Raw genomic sequence first — 7,674 nt, 5'->3', positions numbered from 1 at the left:
CTGTCAGCACAGAGGCCCCCAGCGGGGCTCAGACTCGTCGACTGCAAGATCGAGACCTGAGCCGGTTGGACACTCAACCTACTGAGCCACCCAGGTGCCCCTCGGTTTCATTTGTCTTTTAAGATTTTATCTTACTTTTGAGAGAAAGGGAGAGAGAGAATCCCAAGCAGGCTTCATGCTCAATGTGGATCCTGATGTGGGGCTCGACCCCACAACCCTGAGATCATGACCTGAGCCAAAATCAAGAATTGGACACTTAACTGACTGAGCCACTGGGCACCCCTCCATTAAAAAAAAAAAAAAAATCCCTTCCAGGGCTCCTGGGTGGCTCAGTGGGTTGTGTCTGACTTTGGCCCAGGTCATGATCTCATGGTTCATGAGTTTGAGCCCCATGTCAGGCTCTCTGCTGTCAGTGTGGAGCCCGCTTCAGAGCCTCTGTCCTCCTCTCTCTCTGCACCTCTCTTAAAAATAAACATTAACATAAAAACCAGTCCCTTCCCGTCGATCACTCTCCCTGTTGAACGGAGAGCGGCTGACTGTTTAGCATCACGTGACCCTTCTTTGGACATTGAAGATCATGAACCAGAATCTCATTAGGTTCTTCAGCTCGCATGGAGATCACGATTAGTGTTTACTGAAGACTCTTGAAAAGATACACAATAACGGGTATTAACACAAGAAACAGGAGGATAAATCAAATGTCTGGAAAATACCCCAAATCCAAGATTCCCATTTGCCCAAGTTTAAGCACCTGGAAAGATCAAATTGGTTATAATGAGATTGTTTTTACTTTTACAAGTCAATCTGCATTGTTTTTTACAATGTGCAATTGGGTTTTAATTTTTTTCTGAGTTACGTATGTAGGCACAACATGACGGGGCGCCTGGGTGGCTCAGCCTGTTGAACGTCTGACTCTGGATTTCAGCTTGGGTCATGATCCCAGGGTCGTGGGATCGAGCCCGGCGTTGGGCTCTGTGCTGACAGCATGGAGCCTGCTTGGGAGTCTCTCTGCCCACCCCTGCCACCCTGTGTGCACACAAAATAAACATTAAAAACCCACAATGTAAAAGTGGTAACAGATTCTTATGTAACTGTAGGTATTCTTCAGTAGATAGACCCACCAAGGGAATCTTGGAGAAATACCTTATAAAGGTAGGCACTCCTAGGCAACCAGGTCAAAATCCCAGATTAGTATAGAAGCACTTTGGGAATTAGACATCCCATCAGTATAGACACACCGGGGGAATTAGGCAGATCCACGAGGTCAGAGTAGACACATCTGTGTTGCAGGGAGACATTACTGGTCAAGTAGACACATGAGGGGAGTAGGAGTAATGTTGGGGCTTCGAGAGAAATTCTAGGTCAGGGGAGGCAGACCGGGGATGTAGGGACCATCCTGAGAAATACTTAACTCATCTTGAGAATTATGAAGACACCCCATGTGAGTGTGGACATAGCAGGGAATAAGGTTACAACAAAGGTCAGAAGAGCCACGTGGGAAATTAGGTACACATCCTCAAGTGCAGACCCTCCTGGGTAGAGTTCAGATAAGAGCAGGGGAAAAGCTATGCAGGTACATGTACACACAGCTGATCATTAAGGAGGCATCGAGGTTCGGCTGACATACAGCAGGGTAAACAGGGAGACATTCCGGGTCAGAGTAGACGGAGCCAGAGAATTCAAGACCTCTGAAGTGAGAGAACATACGTGGGGAAACCGGTTTCTCAGATTAGTATAGAAATTCCCGAGGAATCAAGGTGACATCCCAAGGCATGGTATCTTCCCCTGGGGAAACGGGGCCATCTTAGGATAGACACAACCTGGGATACTAGGGAAACATCGCTGGTCAAAAGAGATGCACTTACTTTGTAAGAAAGTAGACATGCCCCATCTGTGTAGACACATCTGAGTTACTAAACAGATATCCCGGTAAGGGTAGACATACCTGGGGAATTAAGGAGACATTCCAGGTTACTGTAGACATTCCACATCAAAATAGAAACAGGGGAACTCAGGGGACATCACGTGTCAGGGTAGACACATCTGGGGATCTGGGGAGAGCCTGGATGGGAGAGAGATTCCAGATCAGGCTAGACACAGTGGGGGGTGGGGGGTAGCAGAGTGACATCCTAAGTCAGGGAAGACCCTTCCCTAAGTTAGGGATCCCAAGTCAGGCTGACCTACCTGGTGCATTAAAGGGTCACTGTAATCAATGCAGACACGCCTAGGGACTTAGAGACATCACAGATCAGAACACCTGGAGAGATAGGGAGATACCTCAGGGTTCACTGGTCAAGGTGGATGACCTGGGGGAAACAGCCCTTCGTGAACAATACAGACACACCTTGGTAACTAGGGAGACCTCCCAGGTGAGATTAGATGCAACTGGGAATAAGAGAGCCCAAGTCTGTGTCAACACACCTGAGGAACGAGACCTCCAGATTCGCAGTAGACACGGCGAAGGACAAAGGCATACGTCCCAGGATAACGCTGGACAGTCCTGAAGAACAGAGACGTTCAAGGTCCAGAGAGAGGAATCTGGAGAATGAGACATCCCAGCTCAGAGCAGACACTCCTGTGGAGCCAAGGAGACCTCTTTGGTCGGAGTAGAAATATGTGGGGAAACGGGTCGTCCCAGGCCATAGATTCACCGTGGAATTAGACACCTCGGTCACGTTAGGGTAACTGGGGAGATACACCGTGTCAAGGTGGACACTTAGATGAAGCAGGGAGACAACCCAGGTCAGAGGAGACACACTTGGGGGGGTTAGGGAGACCACAGATCAGAGTAGACATGCCTGGGAGACCAGGGAGATCTCGTAGGTCAGCTGGACACGGGGAATGTGAGACATTCCGATGCAGGGTAGGCCTGCCTGAGGAATTAGGGAGAGATCCCCGCTCAGACATACACCACTGGGGTTTTATGTGAACAAAAAGGTCAGCGTAGACACTCCTGCAAAACCAGAGGGACACCACACCTCAGTATGGACACACCTTGAAAGTTTGGGACACATCCGGGGTCAGGATAGACACATCTGGGGTTTTAGGAAGCCATCCCTGTTCAGCGTGGACACATCTGTGGATTAGACATCCCAGGTATGAGTAGACACGTCTGAGTTTGACATCTCAGATTACGGCAGGCCCAACTGGGGAACCAGGGAGGCTCCAGGGCAAAGTGGCCACACCTGAGGCGTTAGATGTTCCGGGTCAGAGTGGACATGCCTGAGATACTAGGTAGTCACAGCAGGTCAAGTGGAGACATCCAATGTCGAGGCAGATACAGCTGGGAATCTATGGAATCATACTAGGTTAGTGTTGACACACTTGGGGAATTAAGACCGCTCAGGTCAGTGTAGACATAACTGGTATATTACAATAAAATACCGCTTTTTGTAGACACATCTGGGGAACTAGTCAGCGGTCCAGGTGAGCTAACATCTCAGGAGTCGTGGAGACCCTGAAGGTCAGGGTAGGTGGACTTGGGGAAGTAAGCAGACGTGCTGCGTCAGAATACAACAGAGCAGAGAGGGGACTTCCAGAGTGGTACCAATAAACACGAGACCTCTCAAGTCAGTGGACACACGGAGGAGGAATTGCACATCCCAGGTCAACACCTAAAGAGCGAGACAAACCAGGTCACGACAGAAACATCTGGCATTAGATTCACTTGTGCCCATGTGGACACAACTGGGCTCTAAGGGGATGGACCAGGTCAGAGAAGATACAGGAATTTTCAGAGATAATACGAGTTTAGGGCAGACACACTTGGGGAACAAAGAAAACATTTCAGGTCAGGGTAGAAACACCTGGGGAGTTAGGGGGCTATCCAATGTCACTGAAGACACACGTGGTGAATTAGGGACACATCCCAGGTCAGTCACAATTGATGATAAGGTATATCTCAGGTCAGAGAAGACACTTCTGGTTATTAAAGACAGATAAAATCAGGGAGGGCACCCCTGGGTGATTGGGGGACACCACCTTTCAGGGTTCACACACAGGATTAGGGATACATCTCTGAGTGCGTACCAGAGTAGGCACACTCAGAGAATTAGAGAAACCCCACAGGTCTCTGTATTTCAAAGACCTCATTGATCAGGGTACACACAGAATAAGGGTCACCTCCCAGGTCAGAGTAGACATACCTAGAGATTTAGGGGAATATCCTTGATCAGTGTAGACCCATGGGAAAATTGGCAGACTTCCAACGTCAGGGCAGTCAAACCTGGAGAACTGGGAGACACCCACTGTCAGTATACACACCCTCGGTGACTAGGGACATATACTAGATCAGGTTAGACCTAACTGGGGAACTTTGGAGACATCCCAGCTCAGGTATACTTCCCAGAGGAACTTGAGATACAATCCAGATCACGGCCACCACGCTTAGGGAACTACTATGGATGTAGTTCACGTCAATGTCGTTAAAGTAACCAGATTACATCCAAAACGGAGTCACTAATGTTAAGCCCCGTGTCAGCAAACCAAAACTTACATTTCTATGCTCTGCTCTCCCAGAAGAGGAAGGCCTAGGTCAGCCAATCAGCTCTCACCTGCTCCGCACAAGGTACCCGACCTGCTCCGAGACTTCCCTGGGGCCCATATAACAAGAGTAACCATGCTTACCCATCAGCAGATGCCCAGCGAATCTGCCCGTTCCTGCTCACGTGGTCTGTAAGAATCTCGTGCGTCGTGCAGCTCTTTGGTGCTCCTTTCTATCGCTAGGTTGCATGCTGCCTGACTCATGAATCACTAAATAGAAGCCAGCTAGATCCGTAAGTTGACTAGAAAATGTTTTCTCTGAGAGAGAGACACAGACTCCGAAGCAGGCTCCAGGCTCTGAGCTGTCAGCACAGAGCCCGATGCGGGGCTCGAACCCACGAACGGGGAAATCATGACCTGAAGTCAGATGCTTAACTGAGCCACCCAGGCGCCCCCAAAATTTCTTTTAACAGTGTTGATGACGAGGATGGTATTCAGACTGCTAATGGCTTTGGGGATGACAAGAAACGTGGGCATGGGTGCCTGCTGAGCCCTTTTAGTTCTTGGTCTTTCTCATGTTTCCACAGCCGCGGGGAAGTTCCTCTTGGATCTGAGCTCTACTCTGTTTGCGTTCGAGCTCCCGGGTCTGATGGGCTTTTCCTGGCCAGGATTTAGTGGGCCAGCTGGAGCTGGCAGGTGGTTCTACGTGGACCCGAAGCCCCTAAGCCCTGCGTTATCCACAGTCTTGACGTGTTGGGTTCTGCTGGTGGGCCCACCATTCCACTTGGGGAACTACTGGCGGTCTTGGTGTGACCCTAAGGTAAGAGCGACAGATCTGCCAGACAGACACCGAGGAGACATGAGACCTAAAGTTCTAGAGAGCTGAGAGCTCCATATTCTTGTGCCCCAGCTCTTTATATGGGAAGTGGGGTTCCGGAGCGCATACACAGTGGCAGAAATGGCAGCGTCTGAGGGCAGCCCTGAATCACAGCGGCCGTGGTCGGAAACCTGTGACCTAGACCAGCTTGTCCAGTTACAAGTTCTCAGCCAAGAACGCACTAGAAAGGGCAGAGGGAAAATTAATTTTTCCTCGTCTACAGTCTCTGGTGACCCAGACGAGACCCACTGGGACACCGCACCCGCTCCGGAGCCTACACGCAGGACCCTGAGGAAGCGGAGAGGCCGGCAGAGAGAGTGGGGTCAAGTATCATGTTGTCTCTTCACTTTCAAATCCAGACTGTTGTGAATTTGGTTTGGGGATCCCCTCTGGTCACTGACCCTCTTCCTCCCAGGGACAGCTCCTGCTTTCCTATTTGTCTTGCTGTGTGTCCCGGGCCTCTGGCTTGGCTTTCTGCCTGCCTGGGGCTTGCAGGCTGTGGATTCTTGTAAGTGCAAGGTCAGGGGCCCTGAGAATATGGCTGGCCTGAGATACGGGTTGCACCCCCTTTGTGGCTGCCATCCTACTGACTGTTGCCAGCTCTCAGGGGAACTTTCTAGATCTTGCCTATCTTTGGGAGTAGTTCTGGATCTTGGGAAGACTAAATCTTTTGCACCCTCCTAGGACATACATCTCGAGTCCGTGGATATGTCATAAAGGGCTTATTAGTTTTGCTTGAGTAGCTTGATCTACCTTTGGTTTAAAAGAAGCCAAAAAAAAAAAAGTGTACTATTGCCAGGCATATTTACTGTTTATCTCTGCTAAAACCTACAAATAAGATATTTGGAAGGATTTTTATAATGAGCTCCAAGGTCAGAAGTTGGCCAAATTGGAAGCTGACATTAAAATCCCAATGAAGGAGGACACAGCAGTCAGACAAGACAAAGGAATAAAAGGCGTCCAAATTGGCAAGGAAGAAGTGGAACTTTCACTACACAGACGACACGATACTATATAGAGAAAACACTACAGACTCCACAGGAAAACTTAGAACTGATAAGTGAATCCAGTAAGGGTACAAGATACAAAATCAGTGTCCAGAGTGACACCGGCATCATGGCAGCATAAGGTACCTCCTTTAACAACCGGGGCGCCTGAGTGGGTCAGCTGGTTCGGCGTCCGAATTCGGCTCAGGTCATGATCTCATAGTCTGAGTTCCTTGGGGTTCTAATGAGACATCCCATGTCAGTGCATCCCATTCCCATGGGGAATAAGAAGCATTCCACTTGACCGTTGGCACATTTGGAGAATTATCTTCTGACTCTGAAGATAAAGGCATCCGTAGCTGAAGAATACACAGACTACGTCACTGTAGATACAACTGGGGAATTAGAGTGACATCCCTTTTCGGTGTCCACGCACCTTGAGAATTAGGGAGACACACCTGGGTTATTAGGGACACCAGTGATGTCAGGGTGTCTATACCCAGGGAACTGGGTAACGTCTCAGGTCAGGTAGACTCACCCGGGGAACTTGCAGGACATCCCAGGTCAGGGTAGAAGTCTGGGTTACTTTGAGACATCGGAAGTCAGAGTATTCATATCTGGGGATTAGGGAGACACTCAGGTCAGAGTAGAAGCATCTGGGTAATTAGAGAAACATCCTAAGTCACGGTAAACACATGGGGGAATTAGCAAGAAATCCCAAGACAGAAAACACATCCATGGAATAAGAGAAACGTCTCAGGTCAGGGTCAACACCTATGGAATTCGGCAGACAGATCAGTGTGTGCACTCGGGAAGTAAGAGAGAGCCCAGGTGTGAGCACGTACACGTGGGGACTAGGGAGACATCCCGGTAAGGGAAAGCCAACCTGGAGAATAAGGAACATATCCTAGGTCAGAGGAAAAACACCTGGGAATCGGTGGCAGCATTTCATGTCTGGGTAGATAAACCTGGGGCATAAGAAATCTAGTTCGGTGAAGACACAAAAGGAGAATTGGGGAGACATCCAGGTCAAGTTAGACACATAATGCAGAATTAAGGAAACATCAAGATCAAAACAGACTCCACTATGGAAATAGGTAGACATCCCAGTTCAGAGCAGACACACTCGAGTCAGGCACACATCCCACGTCTGGGTGGACAGATCGACGGAAGTAAAGAGACATCCCGGGTCAGGGGACACGTACCTGGGAAATTGGAATCAGGCTGTGGCACACACCTGGGGAAATAGGGCGGCCCCCCGGGTCCCTCAATACATGCCTGGGGAGTTAGGGTGTCCCAGGTAGAGCAGGCACCTGGCTAGAAGGGAGA

General features: G+C 49.5%; 2 long non-coding RNA genes across 4 annotated transcripts; both read right to left on the bottom strand.

Annotated features, from left to right (window-relative positions):
* Positions 1-1,264: 1,264 nt before the first annotated feature.
* On the bottom strand, positions 1,265-4,884 carry LOC122470106. 3 transcript variants are annotated; one of them, XR_006293828.1, is made up of 6 exons: positions 4,146-4,884; positions 2,995-3,076; positions 2,422-2,500; positions 2,185-2,257; positions 1,866-1,945; positions 1,265-1,688 (listed from the first exon to the last, which is right to left on the bottom strand). It is a non-coding gene; the product is annotated as an uncharacterized LOC122470106 (long non-coding RNA). The 3 variants fall into 3 exon arrangements; XR_006293827.1 differs by lacking the exons at positions 1,265-1,688; positions 1,866-1,945 and adding an exon at positions 1,952-2,062 and having other exon boundaries at positions 4,146-4,233; positions 4,496-4,884; XR_006293826.1 differs by lacking the exons at positions 1,265-1,688; positions 1,866-1,945 and adding an exon at positions 1,952-2,062.
* A 1,511-nt stretch (positions 4,885-6,395) lies between these two features.
* On the bottom strand, positions 6,396-6,957 carry LOC122470107. Its single transcript, XR_006293829.1, has 2 exons — positions 6,884-6,957; positions 6,396-6,682 (listed from the first exon to the last, which is right to left on the bottom strand). It is a non-coding gene; the product is annotated as an uncharacterized LOC122470107 (long non-coding RNA).
* Between the last annotated feature and the right edge of the window lie 717 nt (positions 6,958-7,674).

This window comes from Prionailurus bengalensis, chromosome D3 (genome assembly GCF_016509475.1).
Source record: "Prionailurus bengalensis isolate Pbe53 chromosome D3, Fcat_Pben_1.1_paternal_pri, whole genome shotgun sequence".
NCBI classification, from domain to species: domain Eukaryota; kingdom Metazoa; phylum Chordata; class Mammalia; order Carnivora; family Felidae; genus Prionailurus; species Prionailurus bengalensis.
The sequence above is the reverse complement of the archived record's forward strand: the minus strand, read 5'-3'. Positions and strand labels throughout refer to the sequence as shown.